The sequence below is a fragment of the Schistocerca nitens genome, chromosome 8 (assembly GCF_023898315.1).
Source record: "Schistocerca nitens isolate TAMUIC-IGC-003100 chromosome 8, iqSchNite1.1, whole genome shotgun sequence".
Lineage (NCBI taxonomy): Eukaryota > Metazoa > Arthropoda > Insecta > Orthoptera > Acrididae > Schistocerca > Schistocerca nitens.
The window spans coordinates 465,556,436-465,581,564 of NC_064621.1; the positions used below are offsets into that span (position 1 = coordinate 465,556,436).

Genomic DNA, 25,129 nt, shown 5'->3' on the forward strand with positions numbered 1-25,129 from the left:
ATTCCCACTGACATTATCCCTGTATTTCCCCTCGTATTTCTTTCCTGTCAAATTCGAGATGCAGTCCGGCGAACGTGTATCCTGTTTTCGTATCTCATTTCTTACTTCCCATGTATTGAAGGTTGTCCTCAATGGTTAAAAAACCATCCTCCTGACTGGAAACAGTACAACTGCTTCGAGTCGTTGGTTCTACAGTGCGTCCACGACTTCTCCTCTGAAAAAGTGCTGCCGGCCGCTGTGGCCGAGTGGTTCTAGGCGCTTCAGTGCGGAACCGTGCTACTGCTACGATCGCAGTTTCGAATCGTGCCTCTGGCATGGATGTGTGTGATGTCCTTAGGTTAGTTAGGTTTATTTAGTTCTAAGTCTAGGGGACTGATGATCTCAGATGTTAAGTCCCATAGTGCTTAGAGCCATTTGAACCATTTTTGGTAAGATAGATACTGCCTACAGGAAAATTAAGAGACCTTTGGAGAAAAGAGAACCACTAGTATGAATATCAAGAGCTCAGATGGAAACCCAGTTCTAAGCAAAGAAGGGAAAGCAAAAAGGTGGAAGGAGTATATAGAGTGTCTGTCCTAGGGCGATGTACCTCAGGGCAATATTATGGAAATGGAAGAGGATGTAAGATGAAGATGAAATGGGAGATATGATACTGCGTGAAGAATCTGACGGAGCACTGAAAGACCTAAGTCGAAACAAGGCCCCGAGAGTAGACAACATTCCATTAGAACTACTGACAGCCTTGGGAGAGCCAGTCCTGACAAAACTCTACCATCTGGTGAGCAAAATGTATGAGACAGGCGAAATATCCTCAGACTTCAAGAAGAATATAATAATTCCAATCCCAAAGAAAGCAGGTGTTGACAGATGTGAAAATTACCGAACTATCAGTTTAATAAGTCACGGCTGCAAAATACTAACGCGAATTATTTACAGACGAATGGAAAAACTGGTAGAAGCCGACCTCGGGGAAGATCAGTTTGGATTCCGTAGAAATATTGGAACACGTGAGGCAATACTGACCCTACGACTTTTGTTCGACTATCTACCTATCAAATAAATTAAAAACAACGTAACATAAGCCCTTAAAACAACGCTATATAAATCATTAAATTACAACAACCCCCTGGAATAAGACAATGACACATTTACTACGTAATCTGACACGAAACCGTTTACTTATCGCTCATAAATCGATGTCTAATGACTTGATCTGAGGGAGTGAGGCACTCTACGCGCGTTCTGCTCGTCGGTCCCCATTACCTCCCTTTACTTTTTAGTTTTAACTTTCCCGCAGGTGACGACACAGATACTTGTGCTAAAATGTCTAGAATATCCTCAAAAGTCTTAACGCGTCCTATATTAACAACAATGGAAGTTCTTGTCTGTAATTGTAACTTCATACTCATGGATGATACCATTTCTACGACCTAATATGACCCTTGATGTCGCGTAAGGATTTTTTTGTTTTGATGTGTAGGAGTCCACCAGAGTAACCCACTGAAAGATTTTATGCTCAGACAGCTTAACGGAAATCATCTCATTTGTTCTTGACGCTCGAGCGCTTTTATATTCGCTTTCTTTACCCGTTTTCGACAGCTTCTTCACTAACTCCCTATTATTCCCATCTTGTTGATTAATCACTTCAAAGGCGATAGCATATTCCTACCATATACCACTTCATACAGTCAGTGCCCAACACTGTTATGCACTTTAGTTAGAATAGTATGCAGATACGACACAGGACAGATAAACGTCCTAGCCATTGTGATGGCTGTTCACATAATAACTTAGCATTTTATCAATAGTACGATGGACGTGTTCTGTTCTTCCACTTAACTGAGGTTGGAAGGGACTCATTCCGAGATTCCGGATTCGCAAAAGATGGCGCAGCTTTTTAATCAGTTTGGATATGAAGTTGTGAGGTTACGGCTATGTCATCGACACACCCCCACGGATGTAGGAAGACCTGTACTGCATGACCTTACCGATAAATACACTCCTGGAAATTGAAATAAGAACACCGTGAATTCATTGTCCCAGGAAGGGGAAACTTTATTGACACATTCCTGGGGTCAGATACATCACATGATCACACTGACAGAACCACAGGCACATAGACACAGGCAACAGAGCATGCACAATGTCGGCACTAGTACAGTGTATATCCACCTTTCGCAGCAATGCAGGCTGCTATTCTCCCATGGAGACGATCGTAGAGATGCTGGATGTAGTCCTGTGGAACGGCTTGCCATGCCATTTCCACCTGGCGCCTCAGTTGGACCAGCGTTCGTGCTGGACGTGCAGACCGCGTGAGACGACGCTTCATCCAGTCCCAAACATGCTCAATGGGGGACAGATCCGGAGATCTTGCTGGCCAGGGTAGTTGACTTACACCTTCTAGAGCACGTTGGGTGGCACGGGATACATGCGGACGTGCATTGTCCTGTTGGAACAGCAAGTTCCCTTGCCGGTCTAGGAATGGTAGAACGATGGGTTCGATGACGGTTTGGATGTACCGTGCACTATTCAGTGTCCCCTCGACGATCACCAGTGGTGTACGGCCAGTGTAGGAGATCGCTCCCCACACCATGATGCCGGGTGTTGGCCCTGTGTGCCTCGGTCGTATGCAGTCCTGATTGTGGCGCTCACCTGCACGGCGCCAAACACGCATACGACCATCATTGGCACCAAGGCAGAAGCGACTCTCATCGCTGAAGACGACACTTCTCCATTCGTCCCCCCATTCACGCCTGTCGCGACACCACTGGAGGCGGGCTGCACGATGTTGGGGCGTGAGCGGAAGACGGCCTAACGGTGTGCGGGACCGTAGCCCAGCTTCATGGAGACGGTTGCGAATGGTCCTCGCCGATACCCCAGGAGCAACAATGTCCCTAATTTGCTGGGAAGTGGCGGTGCGGTCCCCTACGGCACTGCGTAGGATCCTACGGTCTTGGCGTGCATCCGTGCGTCGCTGCGGTCCGGTCCCAGGTCGACGGGCACGTGCACCTTCCGCCGACCACTGGCGACAACATCGATGTACTGTGGAGACCTCACGCCCCACGTGTTGAGCAATTCGGCGGTACGTCCACCCGGCCTCCCGCATGCCCACTATACGCCCTCGCTCAAAGTCCGTCAACTGCGCATACGGTTCACGTCCACGCTGTCGCGGCATACTACCAGTGTTAAAGACTGCGATGGAGCTCCGTATGCCACGGCAAACTGGCTGACACTGACGGCGGCGGTGCACAAATGCTGCGCAGCTAGCGCCATTCGACGGCCAACACCGCGGTTCCTGGTGTGTCCGCTGTGCCGTGCGTGTGATCATTGCTTGTACAGCCCTCTCGCAGTGTCCGGAGCAAGTATGGTGGGTCTGACACACCGGTGTCAATGTGTTCTTTTTTCCATTTCCAGGAGTGTATATACAAGTGCACTAAGACGGGGAGTGGTTAATTCATTAAATATTAACACGGTTTACAATGGAATTAAAATATCAACACTTTGACAAAGATCGGATAATAGGTCTGGGGTGACTACCATAGAGTCACCACATTATTTGGGAAAACAACCAAGTTCACAGAAATGATACAGTGATGAAGAGAAGAATTACAGAAAGACTCACGGACTCACCTACTGTCCTCAATGAGTGCATGTTGAGCGCAGGATTGCTAATAAGCGTATTTGAGTTAGAAATGTGAAAATTCCAATGTCAGCCAGAAATCCTTGCATAACCTGGGTTTCGAACGCTGCGATTTTCCACCATGTTTGAGGTTGCCAGTACCAGAGAATGGCAGTGGTGGCGGCTGTGGGCTTTTAAGTTATTTGGCCAGCATCAGAGGTTGCTCTCCCTCAGAACCTCGAACCGAAGTCCCTCTGTCACGACCAGCCAATGAAGGCGTCCTCCACAGAGCACTCCCGCAAGACGATGCAAGATACTAAGACCGAGACTCAGAACGGAGCTTTACTCTGCCTCTGTCAGAGAGTGACTTGTGCATGATAGCGATTCTTTCGAGTGTCAAACAGTCAGATCCATTATAATAAGGCAGCAGTCTCCCTCCCACACTCAGTTTCTTGTAATTAACCAATATTGGGGGTTCTTAGTGCTGGAGACCAGAAACAGGCAACTTGTAACTCTCACTATCCATCCTCTTCTGATTTTCAGCCAGTAAGACCTTCTCTACATATGCACAAGCAGGTTCTGTTCTCCCACTCCATAGATTACTTATATTAGCCAGTGGTAGCTGCTCTTACTGTTTCTCAGCACGGTCAATAACAAATCAGTTAACTTGGCATCAGCCAGACGGATGTGGATACAGGTCTTCCAAGCACAAACTAGCGGGATGGCCTCTTCTCGCCGGCCGGGTGGCCGAGCGGTTCTAGGCGCTACAGTCTGGAACCGCGCGACCGCTACGGTCGCAGGTTCGAATCCTGCCTCGGGCATGGATGTGTGTGATGTCGTTAGGTTAGTTAGATTTAAGTAGTTCTAAGCTCTAGAGGACTGATGACCTCAGAAGTTAAGTCCCATAGTGCTCAGAGCCATTTGAACCAATTTTTGGCCTCTTCTCAATCCACCTCACAGATCTTATCTCTGGACTGTGCGGTGTCCAGCAGTTCCTATGACATGGGCTTTCTGCAGGGCACAGTGCATTACGATACTTCACATCCTATCGCTGTTAGCTCGCGACTCACATCCCTGGCGCCGGCGGATACGCCACATTAAAGACAGTCTTTCATCACTCAACAGCTCTCCGTTGTTCAAGACACAAACACAGAGGCATCTGTTCGGTGGACCGGTGCAATACCCCGGACCTATTGGCTTCTTCCTGGCTCCTCTTCTTACCCCGTAATGGCGGAGTGCCCACTTCTATCTGGGATGATTTAGATTAGATACGTTTATCAATGTAATAGAGTTTGATTACGATAAGTAGTAGTTTTGACAAAAAACAGCCATACAACATCACTCCTACCGCGGTTTCAGAATTTGTGCAGATGTAATTACACGCAACTTGTCATGGCATGTCATTAGTACATACCCATCCGGGGAAGTTCGGCCGCCGTGTTCAAGTATTATTTCAGGTAACGCCACATTGGACTACGTGCGCGTCGGTGATGATGAGATGTGGATGAAGACAACACAACACCCAGTCCACAAGCGAAGAAAATCTCCAACACGGCCGGGAATCGAACCCTGTCCCGCTGCATGGAAGGCGAACACGTTACCACTCAGCTAAGCAGGCGGAAAAATCAAGAAAATTTTCGTTTATCTCGAACTGGATTCGCGTGCTCTTCATGGCACGATAAGCATGGATTGTTAGGAAAGGGAAAGAACGTTTCTTACGGATACATCATACCATATAATGAATTCACACTTGTAAGCCGCCCGACATTCACGATAATTTCTGGTATAAAGGTAAACTTTATTTAATGAAACATCATGCTCAAAGGCGACACCAGCTCACGAATACCTATCATGCTTTTAGATCAATTTCACAGTTACTATCCTTTAGTTAAACTCTTCATTCACACTCATTTACTTTATAAAAATGGTAGTGGATGAATATTATCATTCTTTCACTGGCAGCTTACGGACTAATACAGATAAACTCCTTATTGAACACAGAATTGTTAAATCATATTCACCCTTACTTTATACTGTTGAATATTCACTATCAACAATGCGTACGTATAGCAAAACATAGGCATTATATATCTCTATCAAAACACAATTACTCCAAATATATAAGTATGCAAGTTATCAAAAATCATTTTCATTGTGTGTGTTCATGTGCACAACAAAAATAATTTACATTTGTAAGTGGTGGCACATAAAAATGGTGTAAGAATTATATTAAAGCATCAAACAAGGTTTATGTCGTCAACACAGAGCTCAAGATTTCATAATGTATTATTGACCAATGTGAGACTTCACAACTGATATTCAATGATTAATGTAGTTACTCTCCTGACAATATTATCACTAAATCACCACCAGACTGGCAGTTTCTTTATACGTATTGGAATTCCAGCATGTTCATTATTGCTTGCTGTTCATTATTACGGCCTACAGGCCAGTCCCTGCGAAACGAAGTTGAAAAACATACAACACATGAAAAAATTTTAATCAATTCCTGTAAGAAAAATTTAACACGCAAATATATCAATAGTCTTTCGATCTGCGCGTCACATGAGATAGTCTCTTCCAATAGCCCAGCACAAGAGAAACGAAGTTGAAGTAGAGTTGCAAGTTAAGATTTGATGGTACGAGGATGTTTTCATTGGCAATGCCGTCCTGATTTCGCATAATTGTTGGACGAACTTGCAAGACTCATCTCAGCGTGAGGTTTCTCTATCATCTTCTCGCCACACGTCGGTGTACGTTCACCCAGACAGGTAGTCATATTGTTTATGACTACAGCGTATCTACATTCATAACTGTTCAAGTCTACAGGGTGAAAAGTATTTAAACCGACAAACTCTGGGAGGTTGTAGGGGACATCAAAACAAATATTTTTCCCTAATGTCATTTTTTCCTATGAGGAATTTTTAAACCGGTAGAGGAAGATTTCTCTGGTGACAAATTAATTAAACCAACAAAAAAGTCCAGAGGGGACATATCTGGGATCGAGCAGGCCATGGTACAGGACCATCTCTGCCAGTCCACGTTTCTGGGAACCGTCGGTCCAGGAATCGACGCACACGACGACTGAAATGTGCCGGCGCCCCGTCATGTTGGAACCACGTGCGTTGTCTTGTAGGGAGCGGGACGTTTTCCAGCAATTCTGGCAATGCTCTGGTGAGAAAATTGTAATAGTGCCTGCCATTTAATGGCCTAGGTAGCAGATACGGCCCAGTTAAACAGTCCCCAACAACACCGACCCACACATTAACGAAGAACCGCACTTGATGAGCGCTAGTAACTGTGGCATATGGGTTATCCTCAATCCAAACATGCGAATTGTGCATGTTGAAGACTCCATCACGCCCGAACGTTGCTTCATCGGTAAACAACACAGAGGATGGAAATGTACGATGCATTTCACAGTGTCCCAGGTACCACTGCGAAAACTGTGCTCTGGGTGGATAATCAACTGGTTCCAGGTTGTGGACACGCTGTAAGTGAAATGGACGTAACAATTTCTCTCGAAGGACTGTTCTTACATTCGTCTGATACGTCCCCACATTACGTGCAATTGCACGAGTGTTGATTGAAGGCTTCCGCTCCACATGCTGCAAGACAGCTTCCTCAAATTGCAGCGTTCTTACCGTGCGACGGCGTCCCTGTCCAGGTAATCTGTTAAATGACCCGGTCTCACGCAGACGTTGGTACATAGCAGCAAAGATCGCATGATGCGGGATACGGCGATTAGGATATTATTGTTGATAAACCCGCTGTGTAGCTCGTCCGTTGTGGTGCGCTGCGTAGTACGTACCAACCATATCAGTGTACTCATTCCAGGTGTATCGCTTCATTAGTAAACAGAGACAATGCACTACTACACTGGCGGACAGCAGCTGCCTACTACTGAAGAGCGTAATACACACTCTAACAACTGAAGAGCGTAATACGGCCTCTACCGGTTTAAATACTTCTCATAGGAAAAAATGACATTAGGGAAAATATTTTTTTTGATGTCCCCTACAATCTCCCAGAGTTTGTCGGTTTAAATACTTTTCACCCTGTATGATTTGATTACTACTGCTCTTGCTTGTTTTAACTACGTACAAGTTCATGTTATCTAGTAGATGTTCACTCTTTCAATAGCGCAATTAAATTTATGGAACCTTAAGCAGATTATAATGTCCTTCCACTCACTCAGGAGTTCGAATATTATTTATTGCCTGATAGTGAGCTGCATTACCTTGTCACTTCTCATTTAGCAAAAAACATTGTCTCAAGATAAAAATAGTACTCACCCCTGTCTGCAGTTTTCTTGTGTTACTAGTAAATTGTCTCTCGTGCACAGTATTTTGCGTTCATTGATCACAGTTATAGCAATTCAATGTGTGATACAAATGAAGATAAGTTCATTGGGCTACATGGACAACACGTAATAAACATAGTCATCCACCAGATCTGCTGAAGCATGTCTGGCACGTTTGTTGTTGGCTTTGGGCAATCAGCTGAATGAGCGCTCATGGCTTAGTGATGGCAGCACCGCAAGGTGTCTTCCTGCCGATGCATCTCATGGCATCGAGCACATGGTCGAACAGTACATGGCTCCAGGTATACATCATCTGCATTGATTTGCTCCATGGTGCGTCAGATTTGGGCCATCTGAGTGTGGTACATACCATGTGCCATACAATGTTATGCGAAACTCGCCTTTCAGACTCCAGGTACGACATAAGCCTGCATCCCGATCAGCTTCCGTGTGCCAGACACCTTATGCTCGTGTGATGGTCATCTCGCCACATCTGTGCCTCTCTCTTGCGCCTCTTCTTGATGCGTAACTCACGCAACTCAAACAGTCTTACCAAAATACGTTACAAACAGATAATAAAGAAAAATGTGGCGCACCTTCATCACAGGTCACTGCACTTTCTTACACTTCATTCATGGAAATTACGACACATTAATCATACAGTGTAGGCTTTCACGGCCGGTGTTGTCTCAGTTGAAACTTCCGGGCTGAGAGGCCGTGGTCGATGTATAAAATATCCACCTAACGTTTCGTCTCCATCTGCGGGAGACATCTTCTGAGGTCGTCCGGCTACTGCCACTGAGGCTCCAGGCTCTCTCGCATTTATAGAGCGCATGGAGGGCACCACCATAGAGATTCACAAACACCATAACAATTTTAATAGAAAAGAGGAAGTTTTAAAGTTAGCCAAAATATGGATGTCGACGTTGCGCCAGCAGAATGACAATCGATTACTCTTAATCGAGAATGATTACGCCTTCCAAAGATAGGCATACCGTCTGCATCACGTGACGAATGGTGGTGCCCTCTATGCGCTGTATAAATGCGAGAGTACCTGGAGCCTCAGTGGCAGTAGCCGCACGACCTCAGAAGATGTCTGCCGCAGATCGAGACGAAACGTTAGGAGGAAATTTTATATATCGACTACGGCCTCTCAGCCCGGAAGTTTCAACTGAAGATTACAACACATTCTTTACCTACATACACTCCTGGAAATGGAAAAAAGAACACATTGACACCGGTGTGTCAGACCCACCATACTTGCTCCGGACACTGCGAGAGGGCTGTACAAGCAATGATCACACGCACGGCACAGCGGACACACCAGGAACCGCGGTGTTGGCCGTCGAATGGCGCTAGCTGCGCAGCATTTGTGCACCGCCGCCGTCAGTGTCAGCCAGTTTGCCGTGGCATACGGAGCTCCATCGCAGTCTTTAACACTGGTAGCATGCCGCGACAGCGTGGACGTGAACCGTATGTGCAGTTGACGGACTTTGAGCGAGGGCGTATAGTGGGCATGCGGGAGGCCGGGTGGACGTACCGCCGAATTGCTCAACACGTGGGGCGTGAGGTCTCCACAGTACATCGATGTTGTCGCCAGTGGTCGGCGGAAGGTGCACGTGCCCGTCGACCTGGGACCGGACCGCAGCGACGCACGGATGCACGCCAAGACCGTAGGATCCTACGCAGTGCCGTAGGGGACCGCACCGCCACTTCCCAGCAAATTAGGGACACTGTTGCTCCTGGGGTATCGGCGAGGACCATTCGCAACCGTCTCCATGAAGCTGGGCTACGGTCCCGCACACCGTTAGGCCGTCTTCCGCTCACGCCCCAACATCGTGCAGCCCGCCTCCAGTGGTGTCGCGACAGGCGTGAATGGAGGGACGAATGGAGACGTGTCGTCTTCAGCGATGAGAGTCGCTTCTGCCTTGGTGCCAATGATGGTCGTATGCGTGTTTGGCGCCGTGCAGGTGAGCGCCACAATCAGGACTGCATACGACCGAGGCACACAGGGCCAACACCCGGCATCATGGTGTGGGGAGCGATCTCCTACACTGGCCGTACACCACTGGTGATCGTCGAGGGGACACTGAATAGTGCACGGTACATCCAAACCGTCATCGAACCCATCGTTCTACCATTCCTAGACCGGCAAGGGAACTTGCTGTTCCAACAGGACAATGCACGTCCGCATGTATCCTGTGCCACCCAACGTGCTCTAGAAGGTGTAAGTCAACTACCCTGGCCAGCAAGATCTCCGGATCTGTCGCCCATTGAGCATGTTCGGGACTGGATGAAGCGTCGTCTCACGCGGTCTGCACGTCCAGCACGAACGCTGGTCCAACTGAGGCGCCAGGTGGAAATGGCATGGCAAGCCGTTCCACAGGACTACATCCAGCATCTCTACGATCGTCTCCATGGGAGAATAGCAGCCTGCATTGCTGCGAAAGGTGGATATACACTGTACTAGTGCCGACATTGTGCATGCTCTGTTGCCTGTGTCTATGTGCCTGTGGTTCTGTCAGTGTGATCATGTGATGTATCTGACCCCAGGAATGTGTCAATAAAGTTTCCCCTTCCTGGGACAATGAATTCACGGTGTTCTTATTTCAATTTCCAGGAGTGTATATTATACGAGAACTGACATGGAATTACATTTTCACGCAATTTGGGTGCATAGATCCTGAGTAATCAGTACCCAGAACAACCACCTCTGGCCGTAACAACAGCCTTGATACGCCTGGGTATCGAGTCAAACAGAGCTTGGATGGCGAGTACAGATACAGCTGCCCATGCAGCTTCAAAACGATACCACAGTTCATCAAGAGTAGTGACTGGCATATTGTGACGAGTCAGTTGCTTTGCCACAAATAGCCGGCCGAAGTGGCCGTGCGGTTAAAGGCGCTGCAGTCTGGAACCGCAAGACCGCTACGGTCGCAGGTTCGAATCCTGCCTCGGGCATGGATGTTTGTGATGTCCTTAGGTTAGTTAGGTTTAACTAGTTCTAAGTTCTAGGGGACTAATGACCTCAGCAGTTGAGTCCCATAGTGCTCAGAGCCATTTTTGCCACAAATGGCCAGACGTTTACAATTGGTGAGAGATTTGGAGAATGTGCTGGCCAGGGTAGCAGTCGAACATTTTCTGTATCCAGAAAGGCCTCTACAGGACCTGCAACACACGGTCATGCATTATCCTGCTGAAATGTAGGGTTTCGCAGGGATCGAATGAAGGGTAGAGCCACGGGTCGTGACACATCTGAAATGTAACGTCCACTGTTCAAAGTGCCGTCAATGCGAACAAGAGGTGACTGAGGCGTGTAACCAATGGCACCCCATACCATCACGCCGGGTGATACGCCAGTATGGCGATGACGAATACACACTTCCAATGTGCGCCAAACACGGATGTTACCATCACGATTCTGTAAACAGAACCTGGATTCATCCGAAAAAATGACGTTTTGCCATTCGTGCACCCATGTTCGTCGTTGAGTACACAATCGCACGCACTCCTGTCTCTGATGCAGCGCCAAGGGTAACCCGCAGCCATGGTATCCGAGCTGATAGTCCATGCTGCTGCAAACGTCGTCGAACCGTTCGTGCAGATGGTTGTTGTCTTGCAAACGTCCCCATCTGTTGACTCAGGGATCGAGACGCGGCTGCACGATCTGTTACAGCCATGCGAATAAGATGCCTGTCATCTCGACTGCTAGTGATGCGAGGCCGTTGGGATCCAGCACGGCGTTCCGTATTACCCTCCTGAACCCACCGATTCCATATTATGCTTACAGTCATTCGATCTCGAACAGCGCTGGGAGCAATGTCGCGATACGATAAACCGCAATCGCGCTAGGCTACAATCCGACCTTTAGCAAAGTCGGAAACGTGATGGTACGCATTTCTCCTCCTTACACGAGGCATCACAACAACGTTTCACCAGACAACGCCGGTCAACTGCTGTTTGTGTATGAGAAATCGGTTGGAAACTTTCCTCATGTCAGCACGTTGTAGGTGTCACCACCGGCGGCAACCTTGTGTGAATGCTCTGAAAAGCTAATCATTTGCACATCATAGCATCTTCTTCCTGTCGGTTAAATTTCGCGTCTGTAGCACGTCATCTTCGTGGTGTAGCAATTTTAACGGCCAGTAGTGTACCAAACTGTGGGGACGTTGATTTTTACATTGCATTTGCCGCTGCGAAGTAGTGGCCGAGATTTGCTATGGAATTAAGACCGGGTGATTTAGCGAGCCAGTGGACGTGCGATAAGCTACCTTGCTCATAAACAGCGTGTTCAGCGATGTATGCCTGCAGCCCTGTGAGTACTAGATTGTAAAGAGCATACTCAGCACTGAATATGTAGTATAACGCCGATCAAAAAGTTTCCGTTTGAAGGCTGTACACTTCGGAATAGGAATGCCAGTCAGGCAAAATTACCGTGAGTATTGAGACAACTGTACGACCAATGCACCAGATCGAAGGTAACCATGTAGTAAAACACAGTGTCCTGCTGTGTGAGGAAGTCCGTAACTACCTGCTACACATTTTTTTAACGGAACGAAGGCGTGATAATCGCTCGGTCAGGTGCTCGAGTGTCTCTCACTTGAGTGTTGTTGTCAGTACTGGATGGGGCTGGCCTTCCAGATCCAACGGCGTTTTGTGTCGAATCGCGACCTCCAAGGAACGTGCCGCACAATTCCTCAACAGTGATTTTCGGCAGACGTGATACCCCTATACAGGGTGTTACAAAAAGTTACGGCCAAACTTTCAGGAAACATTCCTCACACTCAAATAAAGAAAAGATGTTATGTGGACATGTGTCCGGAAACGCTTAATTTCCATGTTAGAGCTCATTTTCAGTTTCGTCAGTATGTACTGTACTTCCTCGATTCACCGCCAGTTGGCACAATTGAAGGAAGGTAATGTTGACTTCGGTGCTTGTGTTGAAATGCGACTCATTGCTCTACAGTACTAGCATCAAGCACATCAGTACGTAGCATCAACAGGTTAGTGTGTCGGCCGCTGGTGGCCGAGCGGTTCTGGCGCTACAGTCTGGAACCGCGCGACCGCTACGGTCGCAGGTTCGAATGCTGCCTCGGGCATGGATGTGTGTGTTGTCCTTAGGTTAGTTAGGTTTAAGTAGTTCTAAGTTCTAGGGGACTTATGACCTCAGCAGTTGAGTCCCATAGTGCTCAGAGCCATTTGAACAGGTTGGTGTTCATCGCAAACGTGGTTTTGCAGTCAGTGCAATGTTTACAAATGCGGAGTTGGCAGATGCCCATTTGATGTATGGATTAGCACGGGGCAATAGCCGTGGCGCAGTACGTTTGTATCGAGACAGATTTCCAGAACGAAGGTGTCCCGACAGGAAGACGTTCGAAGCAATTGATCGGCGTCTTAGGGAGCACGGAACATTCCAGCCTATGACTCGCGACTGGGGAAGACCTAGAACGACGAGGACATCTGCAATGGACGAGGCAATTCTTCGTGCAGTTGACGATAACCCTAATGTCAGCGTCAGGGAAGTTGCTGCTGTACAAGGTAATGTTGACCACGTCACTGTATGGAGAGTGCTACGGGAGAACCAGTTGTTTCCGTACCATGTACAGCGTGTGCAGGCACTATCAGCAGCTAATTGGCCTCCACGGGTACACTTCTGCGAATGGTTCATCCAACAATGTGTCAATCCTCATTTCAATGCAAATGTTCTCTTTACGGATGAGGCTTCATTCCATCGTGATCAAATTGTAAATTTTCACAATAAACATGTGTGGGCTGACGAGAATCTGCACGCAATTGTACAATCACGTCATCAACACAGATTTTCTGTGAACGTTTGGGCAGGCATTGTTGGTGATGTCTTGATTGGGCCCCATGTTCTTCCACCTACGCTCAATGGAACACGTCATCATGATTTCATATGGGATACTCTACATGTGCTGCTAGAACATGTGCCTTTACAAGTACGACACAACATGTGGTTCATGCACGATGGAGCACCTGCACATTTCAGTCGAAGTGTTCGTACGCTTCTCAACAACAGATTCGGTGACCGATGGATTGGTAGAGGCGAACCAATTCCATGGCCTCCACGCTCTCCTGACCTCAACCCTCTTGACTTTCATTTATGGGGGCATTTGAAAGCTCTTGTCTACGCAACCCCGGTACCAAATGTAGAGACTCTTCGTGCTCGTATTGTGGACGGCTGTGATACAATACGCCATTCTCCAGGGCTGCATCAGCGCATCAGGGATTCCATGCGACGGAGGGTGGATGCATGTTTCCTCGCTAACGGAGGACATTTTGAACATTTCCTGTAACAAAGTGTTTGAAGTCACGCTGGTACGTTCTGTTGCTGTGTGTTTCCATTCCATGAATAATGTGATTTGAAGAGAAGTAATAAAATGAGCTCTAACATGGAAAGTAAGCGTTTCCGGACACATGTCCACATAACATATTTTCTTTCTTTGTATGTGAGGATTGTTTCCTGAAAGTTTGGCCGTACCTTTTTGTAACACCCTGTATACGTGGGTTGGAACTTTAATAGTGGCAACTATTTATTTACAGCTCGTACAAAATAGATACGTCTTTCAAAATTTTACTGACCTTCAAAGTAGTCACCAGCATTGTCAGCGATGTGGAAGCCGTAGGATACTCTTAGCAGTGCCAGTTGTGTTGATAGTTGAAGCGGCGCGGTCTATCGCCCGACGAATTTGTAGCAGATCTGAAGCGAATGCCCTGAAGTGTTTCCTTCAGTTTAGAAATCCAGTTGAACTCACAAGGGCTTAAGTCAGGGGAGTGCAGTAGGTGGTATAGCACTTAGCAGCCCCATCAATGAAACAAATCAGTAACAGCTTGCATTGTACGTGCTTGAGCTTTGTCCTGCAGAATGGTGGTCAGGTCCTGCAGAAAGTGTCATCAATTCTGTCTCTAAGCTGGTCGCAGGTTGTGTTCCAAAAATGAACAGCTAGAGACAGAATTGATGACACTTTCTGCAGGACCTGACCATCATTTTACAGGACAAAGCTCAAGCACGTACAATGCAAGCTGTTACTGATTTGTTTCATTGATGGGGCTGCTAAGTGCTATACCACCTACTGCACTCCCCTGACTTAAACCCTTGTGAGTTCAACTGGATTTCTAAACTGAAGAAAACACTTCACGGCATTTGCTTCAGAGCTGCTACAAATTCGTCGGGCAATAGACCGCGCCGCTCGAATTATCAACACAACTGGCACTGTTAAGAGTATCCTAGGACTTCCACATCGCTGGCAACGGGCTATACACTTTGAAGGTCAATAAAACTTTGAAACAATATCTATATTGTACCAGCTGTAAATAAATAGTTGCCACTATTAAAGTTCCAACCCTCAAATATTCTTCATTCTCCTTTGGATGTCTACCGATGTTTGTCCTTTGCCAGCCAAGAAGAGAATAACAGCACTTTGGTCCTGTTTGGACGCATTTGGTAATAACGTCTCCATAGTTCACCATTCCGCACTTATCATACGCACGTCTGACACACATGACATGACTGTTTGCAGATGACGCTGTAATTTACCGTCTAGTAAAATCATCAGACAATCATTTCGAATTACAAAATGATCTAGAGAGAATTTCTGTATGGTGCGAAAAGTGGCAATTGGCCCTAAACAAGGAAAAGTGCGAGGTCATCCACATGGGTACTAAAAGAAATCCGATAAATTTTGGTTATACGATAAATCGCACAAATCTAACGGCTGTCAATTCAACTAAATACCTAAGAATTACAATTACGAGCGACTTAAGTTGGAAAAACCACATAGGTAATATTGTGGGGGAGGCGAAACAAAGACTGCGCTTTGTTGGCAGAACACTGAGAAGATGCGACAAACCCATTAAGCAGACAACCTACATTACACTTGTCCATCCTCTACTGGAATATTGCTACGTGGTGAGGGATCCTTACCAAGTGGGACTGTCGGAGGACATCGAAAAAGTGCAAAGAACGGCAGCTCATTTCGTGTTATCGCGCAATAGGGGCGAGAGTGTCACTGATATGATACGCGAGTTGGGGTGACAGTCACTGAAACAAAGGCGGTTTTCTTTGCGGCGAGAACTATTTACGAAATTTCAATCACCGCGGCGAGATCTATTTACGAAATTTCAATCACCAACTTTCTCTTCCGAAAGGAAAAATATTTTGTTCACACCCACCTACGCAGGGAGAAATGATCATCATAATAAAATAAGAGAAATCAGAGCTCGAACGGAAAGATTTAGGTGTTCCTTTTTCCCACGCGCCATTCGAGAGTGGAATGGTAGAGAAGTAGTATGAAAATGGTTCGATGAAGCCTCTGCCAGGCACTTAAGTGTGAACTCAGAGTAACCATGTAGATGTCGACGTAGAATGCGATACTAATCGCCAGCTTACATGTCGGTGCTTATACTGGGTGTCTCTCCTAATAGTCGTCTGGTGCATTTTCTCTGTAGTTCCGGTGGATATTTGCGTTTTGGTTTTTGCAATGTGTGGCTGGAATCAACCCAAACAGATACTGATGATCACCTCTTTTATGCAACCCCCAATGTCGACGGAAAGCGTCGGCTTGTTTCCTATTACGATCAAAACAATTTTTAAAGCGTAATTCAATGTTCCCATTTGATAGAGGGGTTCCAAATTAGTCTCGTGTGATATTCGTTATATCGATGCAACAGCTTAACCATGTCCAGCGTAGTCTGCTGCCGCCATCCAGTAAGCCTAGCATTGTATAGTCACTGCTGGAGTACAGGCTATTCTTCACAAAAACGGTTCACTGGGCACTGGGCACTATGGGAGGTCATCAGTCCCCTAGAAACCGAACTAACCAAAGGACATCACACACATCCATGCCCGAGGCAGGATTCGAACCTGCGACCGTAGCGGTCGCGCTCTTCCAGACTGCAGCGCCTAGAACCGCTCTGGTTATTCTTCCTGTTTCACTTTCCCTCTTATTATCATTCGATAAAACAGATATCGCAGTAGACTAATTTTGGACCGCTCTATCGAACAGGTACGAAAATTTCGTTTAAAAATCATTTTGTTTGCAAAGGGAAAACAAATCGACGCTTTCCGTCTACGCTGGGCGACATATAAAAGATATGACGAGCAGTGTTGGGCTGACTCCAGCTATACATTGCAAAAAAAAAATTGCAAATATCTGCCGAAAGAGCAGAGAAAATGTGCCTGAGGACTTTTAGGAGGGACACGCTGTGTACGCGCATGGTGGTTGCGCTACGTTGCATCGCGCTGCAGCAACACCGTTAAACGGGCGATACTTGACACGGGGAATGACGAAATAGCCGTCCGGTGTGACCGAGCGGTTCTAGGCGCTTCAGTCTGGAACCGCGCGACCGCTACGGTCGAAGGTTCGAATCCTACCTCGGGCATGGATGTGTGTGGTGTCCTTAGATTAGTTAGGTTAAAGTAGTTCTAAGTTCTAGGGGACTGATGACCTCAGATGTTAAGTCCCATAGTTCACAGAGCCATTTGAACCAATGATGAAATAAACATACTTGGTTCATGTACGCGGAAATCCGAATGAATGGGCCCAATGCCTGGTAAGAAAAGCAGCCCTGAATAAACGCAGAACAATTTCCAGTCTGAACTACAGCATCCACACTGTCCAGGTTAAACGGCTCGGAGCACTCGATGCCTTCCATCATTTTAAAAGAGGCAAAATCGCAAATCGTCTGACCTCCCTACACTCCTCCATCCGTTACTATCCAGTCCTGTGTTATTTGGCCATCAAAAGACGGGCAGCTTCAAGTGCTCCATTGCTTGCAGTTCTGTTTGCAACGTTAGCTCGAAAATTGACTAATACACACTTATGTGATAGTTATGGGATAGCGATTTGCACATATACAGATGGCGGTAGTATAACGTACAGAAATATAAAGGAGCAGCGTCATTTGTAGCCAGGTCAGCCAATTGAAAAGGTTTCCGACGTGCTTATGGCCGCAGAATGGGAATTAACAGACATTGAATGCGGAATGGTACTTGGAGCTAGAAGCAAGGGACATTCCATTTCGGAAATCGTTAGGAAATTCCATATTTTGCGATCCACAATGCCAAGAGAGTCCCGAGAATACCAAATCTTAGTGTACGTTTACACTACCTGCGATGCGACGCGACGCGACGCGATGCGAAGCATAATAGCCAAAGCGATGCAATACGATGGAGCGTTCACATTGCACACGATACAGCACGCGCGCGCGATCTGACCAGCAATTGAGCAGTCTCGGCACGATGTCGTGTTTCCTCGACCCAGTAAATTCTTTTTTATTAGAAAACAGTGCTCTGAGAATTCAACGCAGTCGTGAATGGGTGCATGAAATCAACAAGGAGAGGAGGGCCTTAGGAGAATTTCATCATTTGTACAGTGACTTGAGATAAGATGAGGATAAATTTTGGAGTTATCCAGAATGAGTACAGAGACATTTGATTATATAGTGTCGTCTGTTTCAAATAGATTACAGAAGCAAAACACAAATTTCAGAATGGCTATTACCCCTGAAAAAGTTATGATCACCATTAGGTAAGTACAATATTAAGTTTACAGCAATCATTTTATTATGAAATATTTACAAATTGTGATAGATTCAAACTTACTTTTAATAAATTTTGACATAGTCGACAATGAGAAGTAAAATACATTACAGTTCACTCACTTAAGTATCAAAGTTTTCAGAATCTTGGTGGCTTGAAATAACAATGTCATCAGGTTCAATTTCAGAGATGACTATTTCATTCTGCGGATTTCCAGCAATTACTATTTCAACTGGATTTTCAGGTGCATAGGGTGACATCAACGAATGTGGAGTGGAAGTGGTTGATTGTTCCAATTCTTCCAAAAGAACCTGCTGAATTTTTATCCTGGCTCTCAACTGAGCTGCTGGTGATAGTTTTCGCATTGCTGGCAGCAAACTCACTACAAAATGATAGCTGTCATCTTGCGTTTCTGATTTCGACATTTGTTGCTCAATTATCTTCAACTTTTGCTTCTCTATATTTAGCAACTCAGAGTTTGTCGATTTCTTGGATCTCTTGTTTTGGTTTGTGTGTAGGGTGGGTGAGGGAGGAGGCATCGAAACGCTACCCTCTGAACTTACAGACAGTCTTGAAGACCTGGCTTGGTTGGTTTCATCAGGTGAAACACTCTCTTTCTCTGTAAGAGCTGGTGAAAATGGTACGTCGTCGTGTGCGTCGTCGTGTTGCGATGCTGTTCTTTTACTGTGATGAACATTAGTCTTGGTCTTCCGTGGCGTCATTATGTCAGTCAGGAAGGTCATTAGCTCGTACCACGGCCAATTGGATTGGAAATGCGGCATGCCACCTTCGTCTCCTGAACGTTCACCACGAGTTTTTTTGAGTTCAGAGCGGAAATTGTCACGTAGGTTCTTCCATTTATTCTTCAGTACCTCGCCTGAAAATATAGACGTGAAATTCCAAAATGACAGAGCAAACAGTAGTGCTTCAAGAAGAGAGAGGAGTGTCAGAGAGGCCTTCAAAAACTATGTCAACAGTTATTAACGCAAATATATTTCATGTCGAAATTATCAAATACTGTAACTATTGTGAACGTCATTTCATTATCAAAATACTGTAATAGTATCTATACACAATTAAAATTAGAAATTAAACGAAGTTGTTTGTGTTACTTATTTCTTGGAGTCTTGTAGCTATTTATTTTACTTTTTTGTACTTACTGTCTGTTCCACAATCTTCAGCTATTTCATTCCATGCTTGACGAACAAAATCCCTATTGTGGTAATATTTATTTTTCTACTCCCACAACACGGAGCGTTCACGCACACTGTTAATTAGTCTTTCGATGTCCATTGCAAGCAAGCAATTACTTCAGACGCAAGCGCAAACAAGCAATCGCTCCAAACACTCGCGCGAAACGCAAACTCTGTTGCGACTACAGAGGAGTCATCGCATCGCACCGCATCACATCGCTCGGCCCAGCCTGCTGTCTAAACGGGCACCGCTCTGTTGCCACTGTTAAACCAAGCCTGCCCATTGTCACGCGATTTCAGCGCTTCATCGCTCCGCTCGGCTCGGCATCGCATCGCATCGCATCGCGGGCAGTGTAAATTTAGCCTTAGGCGTTACCTCTCACCACGGACAACGCAGTGGCCGACGGCCTTCTTTTAACGATCGAGAGCAGCGGCGTTTAAGGGGCTCCGGAAAGGCTCAAAATCATGAAAAGCTCAATTTTTACTTTTTTGCGTTTTCTGAATTTGCAGACTATTACCTTTTAATAGATATATAATTTATTCAATTCCGAAGACTACGACTATTTTAAAAAATTTTTTGAAATGTGTTCTACATGGGCGTGACCCAATGTGGCGCTGTTAAACTGCTGTCAAATGGTGTTATTATTAACGTCCGTGTTCATCAGGTACATTTTAGTGACGTGAGATAAAGTATGTGTTGTGGCTAACCTGTGATGCTTCAATATATATCGCTGGTGTGATTGTCGATTGTTTCATGTTTATTTACTCTGTCGTTATCTCGAAAATATTCGTAATTAATTCTGTTTCTTGAGTCTCTGTTTTGTTGAAGTATAATAATGAGTAAAAGTAAAGTTATTAGAAATCCTCTGAAGGCTTTTAAGAAAAGGAGAAATGTTGGAAAGCCAAAGGTATGTGTTATTACTGTAAACAATAAAGACGATGAAAATCCCCAACATAGCTTGTGTCCCAAAGAAGAAGACAGTTGGAGTAAATATAACAAAGGATTGCTAACTGGTGAAGTGTACACTCATAAGCATAGTCTGCCTCATGCAATAATGGAGGTGATAAAACCTATTTTCAGAGACTTAGCAGCACCTGAACTGTTGAAAAAGTGTATTCACGGAAAAACTCAAAACCCCAATGAGTGTGTAAATAGTGTTATATGGTCGAGAATCCTCAAAACTGTATTTGTTGGAATAGAAACACTTCACTTTGGTGTGTATGATGCTGTTGCGACTTTCAATGATGGCAACATTGTAAGGTGCAAGGTATTTAGAAATATGGGAATGAAGATAGGTTCTAACATGGTACGAGCGATGCTTGCTTTAGACAAGGAACGCCTTCGGGCTGCAGACAGGGCTGTAAAGAGTCTAGAAATACAAGCAAGAGTAAACAGGAGGAGGAACAAGAGGAAGCTGGAGGAGGAGTTTGCAGAGGATGAAGATAATCCATCCTATGGACCTGGAATGCACTAAAAAGTTAATCCAATCTTTGTCGCTCGATTCCCAAAACTTTTATTTTCTCATATTAATTACATGTTTTCTGAGGATCTTCCAAACATATTTGTTTCAAACTTTCAGTAAATGTTACACAGTACCTTCTGCATAATTTAACACAGCCTTTTTCCAAAAACCTGTATATTTTTGAATATATAAATAAAAAATTGCAAAAAAATGTTGTGAATTTTCATTACAATTGAAAAAAATCATCTTTAATAACTGAACTAAAATTTTGTAAAATCCCTGTGTTAAGTTGTAGCCCATATTCCAATAAATAATCTGTAAAAAGTTCAACTTCCTACCTCAAATACTTTGTGAGCAAAGATGTAATTTATAAGCGTTATTTTAACATTGCAAGTATAGGGCGTTCCGGAGCCCCTTAAGCAGAGTTGTCAGTGCTAACAGACAAGCAACAATGCATGAAATAACCTCACAAATCAAGGGATGGTGGTAAGTACGGCGAACATAACCTTTAGGACAGTGCGGTGAAATTTGGCGTCAAGGGGTTGAATGGCTCTGAGCACTATGGGACTTATCATCTGTGGTCATCAGTCCCCTATAACTTAGAACTACTTAAACCTAACTAACCTAAGGACATCACACACATCCATGCCCGAGGCAGGATTCGAACCTGCGACCGTAGCAGTCGCGCGGTTCCGGACTGAGCGCCTAGAACCGCTAGACCACCGCGGCCGGCGGCGTCAAGGGGCTATGGCAGAAAACGACAGATGCGAGTGCCTTTCGTAACAGCACGACATCGCTTGTAGTGGCTCTCCTTGTTACACCCTAGACGACTGGAAAATCTTGGCCTGGTCAGATGAGTCCCGATTTCAACTCTTTAAGAGCTGATGGTAAGGTTCGAGTATGGCGCAGACCACACGAAGCCGTGGACCCAAACTGTCAACAAGGCACTGTGCAAGCTGGTGGTGGCTCCATAATGATGTGGGCTATGTTTACGTGGAATACGCTGTGTCCTCTGGTCCAAAGAACCGATCATTGGTGGGAAATGGTTATGTTCGGCTACTTGGAGACCTTTTGCAACGATTCGTGGACTTCATGTTCCCAAACAACGATTGAATTAGATGACAATGCGCCATGTAACCGGCCCACAATTGTTCGCGACTGGCTTGAAGAACATTCTGGACAATTCGGACGAATGATTTGGCCACGCAGACCGCCCGACGTGAATCGCGTGGAGCATTTATGGGACATAATCGAGAGGTCAGTTCGTGCACAAAACCCTGCACCGCCAACACCTTTCGTAATTATGGACGGCTGTAGAGGAAGCATGGCTCAATATTCCTGCAAGATCTTCTAACGAGCTGTTGAATCCATGCGACGGCGAGTTGTTGCACTACACTGGACAAAAGGATGTTCGACACTATATTGGAGCTATCCCATGACTTCGGTGACCAGAGCATTCGTTGACGGCAGCAATTCCTGTAGGGTCTGAAGCCGATTGTCATAGACATGGCGCGGAATCCATTTACGATCACTGCACTGCCCTGTAGGATCTTTTACGACCGCTGTTTTTACGCTGTTTTGCTTGGCAGCGAGTGGTACGCCATCCCTTGTAGACAGGCCGGGCAATTCGCGTCGATACAGCAACAAATCGGGCAGCTTCATTCATTGTGTAGCCAAGGGCACATCCAAACACGATAGCTCCTTTACGGCTCTCCGTGACGGTTCATCGTCAATTCACATTACTGAGCTAACTTCATGTAACCAACTAGCACACACACACAGACACACACACACACACCTCTTCACTGTCATGACTTCCGTCAGCCCTGGAGGATCACATAATCGCCAGGTAACCGTTCTACAGCATCTTCAACGCTCCATGCCAACTGTGTGCTCTTTTATGGAGGCAACTAATGTGACTTTGTCATTTCGTTGTGCTGCACATTAAAAAAAAATCTACAAATTTCACGGCTTTCCACATGCCAATGATCCCTCTTCACAGTACCTAAGGAATTGACTAATGTAACGCAACAGTTTTATCCTTTTCAGGATAATTAATAGATCACTTCCCCAACCAAAGGCTTTCGAACTCACAACCATTAACTTTGTGTGGCGTATGCTTCTTGCGTGAAATGCTGGACATCCTCATCCACAATAAAAAGTTGGTACAGAAAATGCAATATATTCTTTCTACAGATGTCCCAAAATTGCTGAGAAATTCGCTCTCGCTTTTCATTTTTCTGTTGTCCAACAGATGCAGCACTCACCTCTTATGATGACTTCTCACAGATAATTTTTCATCTGAAATGTTCAAATGGCTCTGAGCACTATGGGACTTAACTTCTGAGGTCATCAGTCCTCTAGAACTTAGAACTACTTCAACCTAACTAACCTAAGGACATCACACACATCCATGCCCGAGGCAGGATTCGAACCTGCGACCGTAGCGGAGGCGCGGTTCCAGTCTGTAGCGCCTAGAACCGCTTGGCCACCCCGGTCGGCATCTGAAATGTAAAATGTATCCTATTCCCTCTTATTTTGACATCCTATATTGTCAGCTATTTCAGATATCTTCAGTTGCCGATCGTCCAACATCAAATCTAGTAATTTCTCGATATTATTAATTTTTTAGTACGGAAATAATTAAAAACTTGCTAATGACCTAAGGGCCGTTTTCAGTGCAACTGACTTCGTCATTTAATGAAATTGATGAGGATAATTGCGGATGCTCTATGTCGGAGGAGAGAAGCATGCCGGACAAAACAGCTTTCTAGATGTTTCTCTCTATAATTAACGTTTTTGAACATTTTTAATGAGGACCGTGCGTAGAGAGAAGCAGGGAGAAATTTGAACCCAGCCGCTCAATCGTGGCTGAAGAAGCAAGCTCGTTATAAAATTTCACCAACTTCGAGTGAATATGCATTGTCGATAAACCGTCCAAAACAAGGAATCATTAAATGTGCACGGGATGCAGTTTATCCCCTGGAACGAAACGTTTGAAAAACGACTGCTTTAGAGCACTATATGAGCAAAATTATTCCGTAGGCCAGGAATTGAATATATCATGTTGTCTGAAAACTCCTTTGGTAAGTCCTGCGCCCGTTACGGGGTTTCCGAAGTTTTTCAAAATTAAAATGGCACCAGAAAAATCTACGTCATGGAAAACTCACTAGCCCTTAAAAGGGTCTAGTAGGATCCGACAGCAGCATTTTGCTTGCATTGTAAGTCTCCCCTACTGAACGTACCCACGAGAACGTTTTCTATCAGGTTAGACTCGAAGTGAATAAAATCCTTTTTCCAATTAACATCCAGAATTGATAGTTATTACGTTCTGCAATGAGTTAAGAACGGTTATCTGGCTTGATAACACTATCAATAAAAAACTGATTGAGAATGAAATATTGATTTTTCTAATGGAAATGACTATTCTACAGATACAGAAACGAGGAACAAATCATTTACGAAACAAAATCTACGTTACTAAGTATATGCTTTACATTAGCAGTTTACATTTCAGCATTACACTTATGCACTTCTTTCAAATTAGTTTTTTATTTCTGATTTGTCTTACAGGTCCTGTGCAAATTATTATTTTTCTGTTGTATTATTATTCTGTTAATTAATTTTTATGTTTTCTTAATATAATAAGGTTGTCTTACCAGTTAAATACAAATTTTCATAAAAACTATTTTTATTGAATTTTAATATGATAATTCACCTTGAATAGTATGCACTATTTGTTTCGTCCAGTGACATGAGAATGATAACTGTTTCGAGTATTGTTATATGTCAGAAAATATTGTTGGGATGATATTTCATTTTACTAAATAACTAAAATAAATCAGATTTTTCAAGAATATTTCTTTCTTAGTTTACATTTTGCCCATGTGGGAGAAGAGCGAGTAGGGTAATGCTGTAATGGAGGGTTTGATAGGCTGGCTACGGTAGGCGAGGTGTGGACAATGTTTAGGTGATTTTGGAAAGGAGCAA

The 25,129-nt window shown here is 45.1% G+C and overlaps 1 protein-coding gene across 2 annotated transcripts in view; it reads left to right on the forward strand.

The window, feature by feature from the left end:
• The window catches only part of LOC126198775 (dihydropyrimidinase-like), a 284,208-nt gene that overhangs the window by 140,568 nt on the left and 118,511 nt on the right, over nucleotides 1–25,129 (forward strand). The window lies entirely within an intron of this gene.